At 47.3% G+C, this 11,842-nt stretch overlaps 1 protein-coding gene across 2 annotated transcripts in view; it reads left to right on the top strand.

The window, feature by feature from the left end:
- LOC128700897 (E3 ubiquitin-protein ligase TRAIP) overlaps window positions 1–11,842 on the top strand; it is a 554,710-nt gene that overhangs the window by 297,176 nt on the left and 245,692 nt on the right. The window lies entirely within an intron of this gene.

The raw sequence follows: 11,842 nt of genomic DNA, 5'->3' as shown, positions 1-11,842 counted from the left end.
TGGAATCGATGCTTGTGTGTGTGTGTGTGTGTACTCACCTGTTTGTGGTTTCAGGGGTCGAGTCACAACTCCTGGCCCCGCCTCTTCACTGGTCGCTACTAGGTCACACTGCCTGCTTCATGAGCTTTATCATACCTCTTCTTAAAGCTGTGTATGGATCCTGCCTCCACTACATCACTTCCCAGACTATTCCACTTCCTGACAACTCTGTAGCTGAAGAAATACTTCCTAACATCCCTGTAATTCATCTGAGTCTTCAACTTCCAGTTGTGACCCCTTGTTGCTGTGTACCATCTCTGGAACATCTTTTCTCTGTCCACCTTTTCGATTCCTCTCAGTATTTTATATGTCATTATCATATCCCCTCTCTCTTTCTTGTCCTCCAGTGTCGTCAGGTTGATTTCCCTTAACCTCTCCTCGTAGGACATACCTCTTAGCTCTGGGACTAGTCTTGTTGCAAACCTTTGCACTTTCTCTAGTTTCTTCACGTGCTTGGCTAGGTGTGGGTTCCAAACTGGTGCCGCATACTCCAATATGGGCCTAACGTACACGGTGTACAGGGTCCTGAATGATTCCTTATTAAGATGTCGGAATGCTGTTCTGAGGTTTGCTAGGCGCCCATATGCGGCAGCAGTTATTTGGTTGTTGTGCGCCTCAGGAGATATGCTCGGTGTTATACTCACCCTAAGATCCTTTTCCTTGAGTGAGGTTTGTATTCTCTGGCCCCCTAGACTGTACTCTGTCTGCGGTCTTCTTTGCCCTTCCCCAATCTTCATGACTTTGCACTCGGTGGGGTTGAACTCTAGGAGCCAGATTCTGGACCAGCCCTGCAGCCTGTCCAGATCTCTTTGTAGTTCTTCCTGGTCCTTGTCCGATTGAATTCTTCTCATTACATCACAAGGACACTTCTGAGTAAATTCCATCCGGAAGGGGTAGCAGTAATGTTAAATGATCAGTTATGGAAGGAGAAAAGAGAATATGAATGTGTAAATTCAAGAATTATGTGGATTAAAGTAAAGGTTGGATGCGAGAAGTGGGTCATAATAAGCGTGTATGCACCTGGAGAAGAGAGGAATGCAGAGGAGAGAGATTTTGGGAGATGTTAAGTGAATGTATAGGAGCCTTTGAACCAAGTGAGAGAGTAATTGTGGTAGGGGACTTGAATGCTAAAGTAGGAGAAACTTTTAGAGAGGGTGTGGTAGGTAAGTTTGGGGTGCCAGGTGTAAATGATAATGGGAGCCCTTTGATTGAACTTTGTATAGAAAGGGGCTTAGTTATAGGTAATACATATTTTAAGAAAAAGAGGATAAATAAGTATACAAGATATGATGTAGGGCGAAATGACAGTAGTTTGTTGGATTATGTATTGGTAGATAAAAGACTGCTGAGTAGACTTCAGGATGTACATGTTTATAGAGGGGCCACAGATATATCAGATCACTTTCTAGTTGTAGCTACACTGAGAGTAAAAGGTAGATGGGATACAAGGAGAATAGAAGCATCAGGGAAGAGAGAGGTGAAGGTTTATAAACTAAAAGAGGAGGCAGTTAGGGTAAGATATAAACAGCTATTGGAGGATAGATGGGCTAATGAGAGCATAGGCAATGGGGTCGAAGAGGTATGGGGTAGGTTTAAAAATGTAGTGTTAGAGTGTTCAGCAGAAGTTTGTGGTTACAGGAAAGTGGGTGCAGGAGGGAAGAGGAGCGATTGGTGGAATGATGATGTAAAGAGAGTAGTAAGGGAGAAAAAGTTAGCATATGAGAAGTTTTTACAAAGTAGAAGTGATGCAAGGAGGGAAGAGTATATGGAGAAAAAGAGAGAGGTTAAGAGAGTGGTGAAGCAATGTAAAAAGAGAGCAAATGAGAGAGTGGGTGAGATGTTATCAACAAATTTTGTTGAAAATAAGAAAAAGTTTTGGAGTGAGATTAACAAGTTAAGAAAGCCTAGAGAACAAATGGATTTGTCAGTTAAAAATAGGAGAGGAGAGTTATTAAATGGAGAGTTAGAGGTATTGGGAAGATGGAGGGAATATTTTGAGGAATTGTTAAATGTTGATGAAGATAGGGAAGCTGTGATTTCGTGTATAGGGCAAGGAGGAATAACATCTTGTAGGAGTGAGGAAGAGCCAGTTGTGAGTGTGGGGGAAGTTCGTGAGGCAGTAGGTAAAATGAAAGGGGGTAAGGCAGCCGGGATTGATGGGATAAAGATAGAAATGTTAAAAGCAGGTGGGGATATAGTTTTGGAGTGGTTGGTGCAATTATTTAATAAATGTATGGAAGAGGGTAACGTACCTAGTGATTGGCAGAGAGCATGCATAGTTCCTTTGTATAAAGGCAAAGGGGATAAAAGAGAGTGCAAAAATTATAGGGGGATAAGTCTGTTGAGTGTACCTGGTAAAGTGCATGGTAGAGTTATAATTGAAAGAATTAAGAGTAAGACGGAGAATAGGATAGCAGATGAACAAGGAGGCTTTAGGAAAGGTAGGGGGTGTGTGGACCAGGTGTTTACAGTGAAACATATAAGTGAACAGTATTTAGATAAGGCTAAAGAGGTCTTTGTGGCATTTATGGATTTGGAAAAGGCGTATGACAGGGTGGATAGGGGGGCAATGTGGCAGATGTTGCAAGTGTATGGTGTAGGAGGTAGGTTACTGAAAGCAGTGAAGAGTTTTTACGAGGATAGTGAGGCTCAAGTTAGAGTATGTAGGAAAGAGGGAAATTTTTTCCCAGTAAAAGTAGGCCTTAGACAAGGATGTGTGATGTCACCGTGGTTGTTTAATATATTTATAGATGGGGTTGTAAGAGAAGTAAATGCGAGGGTCTTGGCAAGAGGCGTGGAGTTAAAAGATAAAGAATCACACACAAAGTGGGAGTTGTCACAGCTGCTCTTTGCTGATGACACTGTGCTTTTGGGAGATTCTGAAGAGAAGTTGCAGAGATTGGTGGATGAATTTGGTAGGGTATGCAAAAGAAGAAAATTAAAGGTGAATACAGGAAAGAGTAAGATTATGAGGATAACAAAAAGATTAGGTGATGAAAGATTGGATATCAGATTGGAGGGAGAGAGTATGGAGGAGGTGAACGTATTCAGATATTTGGGAGTGGACGTGTCAGCGGATGGGTCTATGAAAGATGAGGTGAATCATAGAATTGATGAGGGAAAAAGAGTGAGTGGTGCACTTAGGAGTCTGTGGAGACAAAGAACTTTGTCCTTGGAGGCAAAGAGGGGAATGTATGAGAGTACAGTTTTACCAATGCTCTTATATGGGTGTGAAGCATGGGTGATGAATGTTGCAGCGAGGAGAAGGCTGGAGGCAGTGGAGATGTCATGTCTGAGGGCAATGTGTGGTGTGAATATAATGCAGAGAATTCGTAGTTTGGAAGTTAGGAGGAGGTGCGGGATTACCAAAACTGTTGTCCAGAGGGCTGAGGAAGGGTTGTTGAGGTGGTTCGGACATGTAGAGAGAATGGAGCAAAACAGAATGACTTCAAGAGTGTATCGGTCTGTAGTGGAAGGAAGGCGGGGTAGGGGTCGGCCTAGGAAGGGTTGGAGGGAGGGGGTAAAGGAGGTTTTGTGTGCGAGGGGCTTGGACTTCCAGCAGGCATGCGTGAGCGTGTTTGATAGGAGTGAATGGAGACAAATGGTTTTTAATACTTGACGTGCTGTTGGAGTGTGAGCAAAGTAACATTTATGAAGGGGTTCAGGGAAACCGGCAGGCCGGACTTGAGTCCTGGAGATGGGAAGTACAGTGCCTGCACTCTGAAGGAGGGGTGTTAATGTTGCAGTTTAAAAACTGTAGTGTAAAGCACCCTTCTGGCAAGACAGTGATGGAGTGAATGATGGTGAAAGTTTTTCTTTTTCGGGCCACCCTGCCTTGGTGGGAATCGGCCAGTGTGATAATAAAAAAAAAATAAATTCCAGATAACAAGTTTACTGTAACATATATTAAGATAACAATAGAACTAGGCATAAAAAACAAAACAAAAAAATTAAAATATATACACAGCGCGCTCATTACTTACCTCAAAATATTTGCAGTCTTAATGTAGTGAGAGGAGAGTATTGTAGAAAGTCATGTGTGTTAGCTCCTACACCAGCTTCAGTTTACAGCGCCCCGGAGCTGTTGTTGTTATTACCATCAACAGCTCCTACACCAGCTTCAGTTTATAGCGCCCCAGAGCTGTTGTTGTTATTACCATCAACAGCTCCTACACCAGCTTCAGTTTATAGCGCCCCAGAGCTGTTGTTGTTACCATCAACATACCTTGTTCACTGAGCTTAATCATTTCTGACAACTACTCTTAGATGCCATCACAAACGAGACAGAACGAGTAAACGAGAGTTAAGGAGATGCCGAGAATTGTCAACATAGAGAACGAAGGCGTAAAGGGTCACCCTGTCAGACGCGTATTAATACCTGTAATTTTGGTTCAAATACGTTCATTTGCACGAGTTGGTGAAGCATCTACCACAAAATACAGATACTTACATTGTGTACAAGTTGTCTTCACGTTAGTGCAGTAAAATAAATAGCTACCAGTGAGAGCATGCGAAAGGAATAATTTTCTACAGTTACCCCTAGTATTACTATTGTGTACACATTTTCTCTGGTGTTCGACTAGAGAAAACGGAATTCCTGCGGTCACTCCTACAAGCCGCCCAGCTGCCACATCTGTATCATTATTTACTACAAGTACATGTACAAGGTATACCAGTACATGTACAAGGTATACCAGTACATGTACAAGGTATACCAGTACATGTACAAGGTATACCAGTACATGTACAAGGTATACCAGTACATGTACAAGGTATACCAGTACATGTACAAGGTATACCAGTACATGTACAAGGTATACCAGTACATGTACAAGGTATACCAGTACATGTACAAGGTATACCAGTACATGTACAAGGTATACCAGTACATGTACAAGGTATACCAGTATATTTACAAGGTATACCAGTACATGTACAAGGTGTACCAGTACATGTACAAGGTATACCAGTACATGTACAAGGTATACCAGTACATGTACAAGGTATACCAGTACATGCACAAGGTATACCAGTACATGCACAAGGTATACCAGTACATGTACAAGGTATACCAGTACTTGTACAAGGTGTACCAGTACATGTAAAAGGTATACCAGTACATGTACAAGGTATACCAGTACATGTACAAGGTATACCAGTACATGTACAAGGTATACCAGTACATGTACAAGGTATACCAGTACATGTACAAGGTATACCAGTACATGTACAAGGTATACCAGTACATGCACAAGGTATACCAGTACATGCACAAGGTATACCAGTACATGTACAAGGTATACCAGTACATGTACAAGGTATACCAGTATATGCACAAGGTATACCAGTACATGTACAAGGTATGCCAGTACATGCACAAGGTATGCCAGTACATGTACAATGTAAACCAGTACATGTACAATGTAAACCAGTACATGTACAAGGTATACCAGTATATGCACAAGGTATACCAGTACATGTACAAGGTATACCAGTACATGTACAAGGTGTACCAGTACATGCACAAGGTATACCAGTACATGTACAAGGTATACCAGTATATGCACAAGGTATACTAGTACATGTACAAGGTATACCAGTACATGTACAAGGTATACCAGTACATGTACAAGGTATACCAGTACATGTACAAGGTATACCAGTACATGTACAAGGTATACCAGTATATGCACAAGGTATACCAGTACATGTACAAGGTATACCAGTACATGTACAAGGTATACCAGTACATGTACAAGGTATACCAGTAGATATACAAGGTATACCAGTACATGTACAAGGTATACCAGTACATGTACAAGGTATACAGACCATAGCTGACATCAGTGACATACTACTCTGTACAAAGTCGCTTGTTATGTTGAGCATTTCCCGTAAATTAGGTCAGTTTTGTCCCAGGATGCGACCCACACCAGTCCATTAACACCCAGGATGCGACCCACACCAGTCCACTAACACCCAGGATGCGACCCACACCAGTCCACTAACACCCAGGATGCGACCCACACCAGTCCACTAACACCCAGGATGCGACCCACACCAGTCCACTAACACCCAGGATGCGACCCACACCAGTCCACTAACACCCAGGATGCGACCCACACCAGTCCACTAACACCCAGGATGCGACCCACACCAGTCCACTAACACCCAGGATGCGACCCACACCAGTCCACTAACACCCAGGATGCGACCCACACCAGTCCACTAACACCCAGGATGCGACCCACACCAGTCCACTAACACCCAGGATGCGACCCACACCAGTCCACTAACACCCAGGATGCGACCCACACCAGTCCACTAACACCCAGGATGCGACCCACACCAGTCCACTAACACCCAGGATGCGACCCACACCAGTCCACTAACACCCAGGATGCGACCCACACCAGTCCACTAACACCCAGGATGAGACCCACACCAGTCCACTAACACCCAGGATGAGACCCACACCAGTCCACTAACACCCAGGATGATACCCACACCAGTCCACTAACACCCAGGATGAGACCCACACCAGTCCACTAGCACCCAGGATGAGACCCACACCAGTCCACTAACACCCACACCAGTCCACTAACACCCACACCAGTCCACTAACACCCAGGATGCCACCCACACCAGTCCACTAACACCCAGGATGCCACCCACACCAGTCCACTAACACCCAGGATGCCACCCACACCAGTCCACTAACACCCAGGATGCCACACACACCAGTCCACTAACACCCAGGATGCCACCCACACCAGTCCACTAACACCCAGGATGCCACCCACACCAGTCCACTAACACCCAGGATGCCACCCACACCAGTCCACTAACACCCAGGATGCCACCCACACCAGTCCACTAACACCCAGGATGCCACCCACACCAGTCCACTAACACCCAGGATGCCACCCACACCAGTCCACTAACACCCAGGATGCCACCCACACCAGTCCACTAACACCCAGGATGCCACCCACACCAGTCCACTAACACCCAGGATGCCACCCACACCAGTCCACTAACACCCAGGATGCCACCCACACCAGTCCACTAACACCCAGGATGAGACCCACACCAGTCCACTAACACCCAGGATGCGACCCACACCAGTCCACTAACACCCAGGATGCGACCCACACCAGTCCACTAACACCCAGGATGCGACCCACACCAGTCCACTAACACCCAGGATGCGACCCACACCAGTCCACTAACACCCAGGATGCGACCCACACCAGTCCACTAACACCCAGGATGCGACCCACACCAGTCCACTAACACCCAGGATGCGACCCACACCAGTCCACTAACACCCAGGATGCGACCCACACCAGTCCACTAACACCCAGGATGCGACCCACACCAGTCCACTAACACCCAGGATGCGACCCACACCAGTCCACTAACACCCAGGATGCGACCCACACCAGTCCACTAACACCCAGGATGCGACCCACACCAGTCCACTAACACCCAGGATGCGACCCACACCAGTCCACTAACACCCAGGATGAGACCCACACCAGTCCACTAACACCCAGGATGAGACCCACACCAGTCCACTAACACCCAGGATGAGACCCACACCAGTCCACTAACACCCAGGATGAGACCCACACCAGTCCACTAACACCCAGGATGAGACCCACACCAGTCCACTAGCACCCAGGATGAGACCCACACCAGTCCACTAACACCCACACCAGTCCACTAACACCCACACCAGTCCACTAACACCCAGGATGCCACCCACACCAGTCCACTAACACCCAGGATGCCACCCACACCAGTCCACTAACACCCAGGATGCCACCCACACCAGTCCACTAACACGCAGGATGCCACCCACACCAGTCCACTAACACCCAGGATGCCACCCACACCAGTCCACTAACACCCAGGATGCCACCCACACCAGTCCACTAACACCCAGGATGCCACCCACACCAGTCCACTAACACCCAGGATGCCACCCACACCAGTCCACTAACACCCAGGATGCCACCCACACCAGTCCACTAACACCCAGGATGCCACCCACACCAGTCCACTAACACCCAGGATGAGACCCACACCAGTCCACTAGCACCCAGGATGCGACCCACACCAGTCCACTAGCACCCAGGATGCGACCCACACCAGTCCACTAACACCCAGGATGCCACCCACACCAGTCCACTAACACCCAGGATGCCACCCACACCAGTCCACTAACACCCAGGATGCCACCCACACCAGTCCACTAACACCCAGGATGCCACCCACACCAGTCCACTAACACCCAGGATGAGACCCACACCAGTCCACTAACACCCAGGATGAGACCCACACCAGTCCACTAACACCCAGGATGAGACCCACACCAGTCCACTAACACCCAGGATGAGACCCACACCAGTCCACTAACACCCAGGATGAGACCCACACCAGTCCACTAACACCCAGGATGAGACCCACACCAGTCCACTAACACCCACACCAGTCCACTAACACCCAGGATGCCACCCACACCAGTCCACTAACACCCAGGATGCCACCCACACCAGTCCACTAACACCCAGGATGCCACCCACACCAGTCCACTAACACCCAGGATGCCACCCACACCAGTTCACTAACACCCAGGATGCCACCCACACCAGTCCACTAACACCCAGGATGCCACCCACACCAGTCCACTAACACCCAGGATGCCACCCACACCAGTCCACTAACACCCAGGATGCCACCCACACCAGTCCACTAACACCCAGGATGCCACCCACACCAGTCCACTAACACCCAGGATGCCACCCACACCAGTCCACTAACACCCAGGATGCCACCCACACCAGTCCACTAACACCTAGGCACCTATTTTACTGATGGGTGAACAGGGACAGCAGGTGTCTTAGGGAAACACGTCCCTAATGCTTTCCAGCCGTACCGCAGGAGATTCGAACTCTGGACCTCAGTGTGTGAGCTGAGTGCGCTACCGATCGAGCTACGGGACAACAGGTGTAAGAAAACATGCCCGATGTTACAACCCATGCCGGGAATCGAACCTGGAACCTCATCGTGTAAAGCGAGAGTTTTGCCTACCAGACCACGGGCCATCATACTATATTTATATCAGTATATTCTCCTGTGGGTATATATATCGTTTTTATATGTCATGTAGCATATTTCTTACATAATTTTGAAGAAAAAAAGTCATAGATGGATTTATTAAAACGCCCATATTAACGTAACGTAATAATGAGAGTGTGTACCTACACACCAGCAGTAAGTTTATTTAGGTACAGGTACACAGAAGTGTAATTATCAGAGTATATGTGAGACACACAGTGTCTTTATATGTGAGACACACAGTGTCTTTATATGTGAGACACACAGTGTCTTTATATGTGAGACACACACTGTCTTTATATGTGAGACACACACTGTCTTTATATGTGAGACACACAGTGTCTTTATATGTGAGACACACAGTGTCTTTATATGTGAGACACAGTGTCTTTATATGTGAGACACTCAGTGTCTTTATAACGCTTGAAATTCTGGGAAGATTCCGGACATAATGGATAGACGTGAAGCTGACAGAGGCTGTAAACAGTGCTGACAGTGGATGTGAACAGTGGTGCTGACAGAGGCTGTAAACAGTGCTGACAGTGCATGTAAACACTGGTACTGAGTGGATGTGAACAATGGTGCTGACAGTGGATGTGAACAGTGGTGCTGACAGAGGATGTGAACAGTGGTGCTGACAGTGGATGTAAACAGTGGTGCTGACAGTGGATGTAAACAGTGCTGACAGTGGATGTAAACAGTGGTGCTGACAGTGGATGTGAACAGTGGTGCTGACAGTGGATGTAAACAGTGGTGCTGACAGAGGCTGTAAACAGTGGTGCTGACAGTGGATGTGAACAGTGGTGCTGACAGTGGATGTGAACAGTGGTGCTGACAGTGGATGTAAACAGTGCTGACAGTGGATGTGAACAGTGGTGCTGACAGTGGATGTAAACAGTGGTGCTGACAGTGGATGTAAACAGTGCTGACAGTGGATGTGAACAGTGGTGCTGACAGTGGATGTAAACAGTGGTGCTGACAGTGGATGTAAACAGTGGTGCTGACAGTGGATGTAAACAGGTGCTGACAGTGGATGTAAACAGTGCTGACAGTGGATGTGAACAGTGGTGCTGAGGATGTGAACAGTGGTGCTGACAGAGGATGTGAACAGTGGTGCTGACAGAGGCTGTAAACAGTGCTGACAGTGGATGTGAACAGTGGTGCTGACAGTGGATGTAAACAGTGGTGCTGACAGAGGCTGTAAACAGTGGTGCTGACAGTGGATGTAAACAGTGGTGCTGACAGAGGAAGTGAACAGTGGTGCTGACAGAGGATGTGAACAGTGGTGCTGACAGAGGCTGTAAACAGTGGTGCTGACAGTGGATGTAAACAGTGGTGCTGACAGAGGATGTGAACAGTGGTGCTGACAGTGGATGTAAACAGTGGTGCTGACAGAGGATGTGAACAGTGGTGCTGACAGAGAATGTGAACAGTGGTGCTGACAGAGGATGTGAACAGTGGTGCTGACAGAGGATGTGAACAGTGGTGCTGACAGAGGATGTGAACAGTGGTGCTGACAGAGGATGTGAACAGTGGTGCTGACAGAGGATGTGAACAGTGGTGCTGACAGAGGATGTGAACAGTGGTGCTGACAGAGGATGTGAACAGTGGTGCTGACAGAGGCTGTAAACAGTGGTGCTGACAGTGGATGTAAACAGTGGTGCTGACAGAGGATGTGAACAGTGGTGCTGACAGTGGATGTAAACAGTGGTGCTGACAGAGGATGTGAACAGTGGTGCTGACAGAGGATGTGAACAGTGGTGCTGACAGTGGATGTAAACAGTGGTGCTGACAGAGGCTGTAAACAGTGGTGCTGACAGAGGATGTGAACAGTGGTGCTGACAGAGGCTGTAAACAGTGCTGACAGTGGGTGTGAACAGTGGTGCTGACAGAGGATGTAAACAGTGGTGCTGACAGAGGATGTGAACAGTGGTGCTGACAGAGGATGTAAACAGTGGTGCTGACAGAGGATGTAAACAGTGGTGCTGACAGAGGATGTGAACAGTGGTGCTGACAGAGGATGTAAACAGTGGTGCTGACAGAGGATGTGAACAGTGGTGCTGACAGAGGATGTAAACAGTGGTGCTGACAGAGGATGTGAACAGTGGTGCTGACAGAGGATGTAAACAGTGGTGCTGACAGAGGATGTAAACAGTGGTGCTGACAGTGGATGTAAACAGTGGTGCTGACAGAGGATGTGAACAGTGGTGCTGACAGAGGATGTAAACAGTGGTGCTGACAGAGGATGTGAACTGTGGTGCTGACAGAGGATGTAAACAGTGGTGCTGACAGAGGATGTGAACAGTGGTGCTGACAGAGGATGTAAACAGTGGTGCTGACAGAGGATGTGAACTGTGGTGCTGACAGAGGCTGTAAACAGCAGTGATGACAGAGGATGTAAACAACAGTGCGGGATGACTGCTAACAAGTCAGGTGAGGGAAGCTGTATAGTGAGTTTCGGTCACGTGGAATATTAACTAAACGCCGTAAAGCGGAGCACTACCGTGTGTATGTGTGTGTGTACTCGCCTAGTTGTACTCACCTGTTTGTGGTTGCAGGGGTCGATTCACAGCTCTTGGCCCCGTCTTTTCACCGGCCACTACTGTCACTCTTCCCACTCCATGAGTTTAATATATATATATATATATATATATATATATATATATATATATATATA

This window comes from Cherax quadricarinatus, chromosome 94 (assembly GCF_038502225.1).
Source record: "Cherax quadricarinatus isolate ZL_2023a chromosome 94, ASM3850222v1, whole genome shotgun sequence".
Classification (NCBI taxonomy): domain Eukaryota; kingdom Metazoa; phylum Arthropoda; class Malacostraca; order Decapoda; family Parastacidae; genus Cherax; species Cherax quadricarinatus.
The sequence above is the reverse complement of the archived record's forward strand: the minus strand, read 5'-3'. Positions and strand labels throughout refer to the sequence as shown.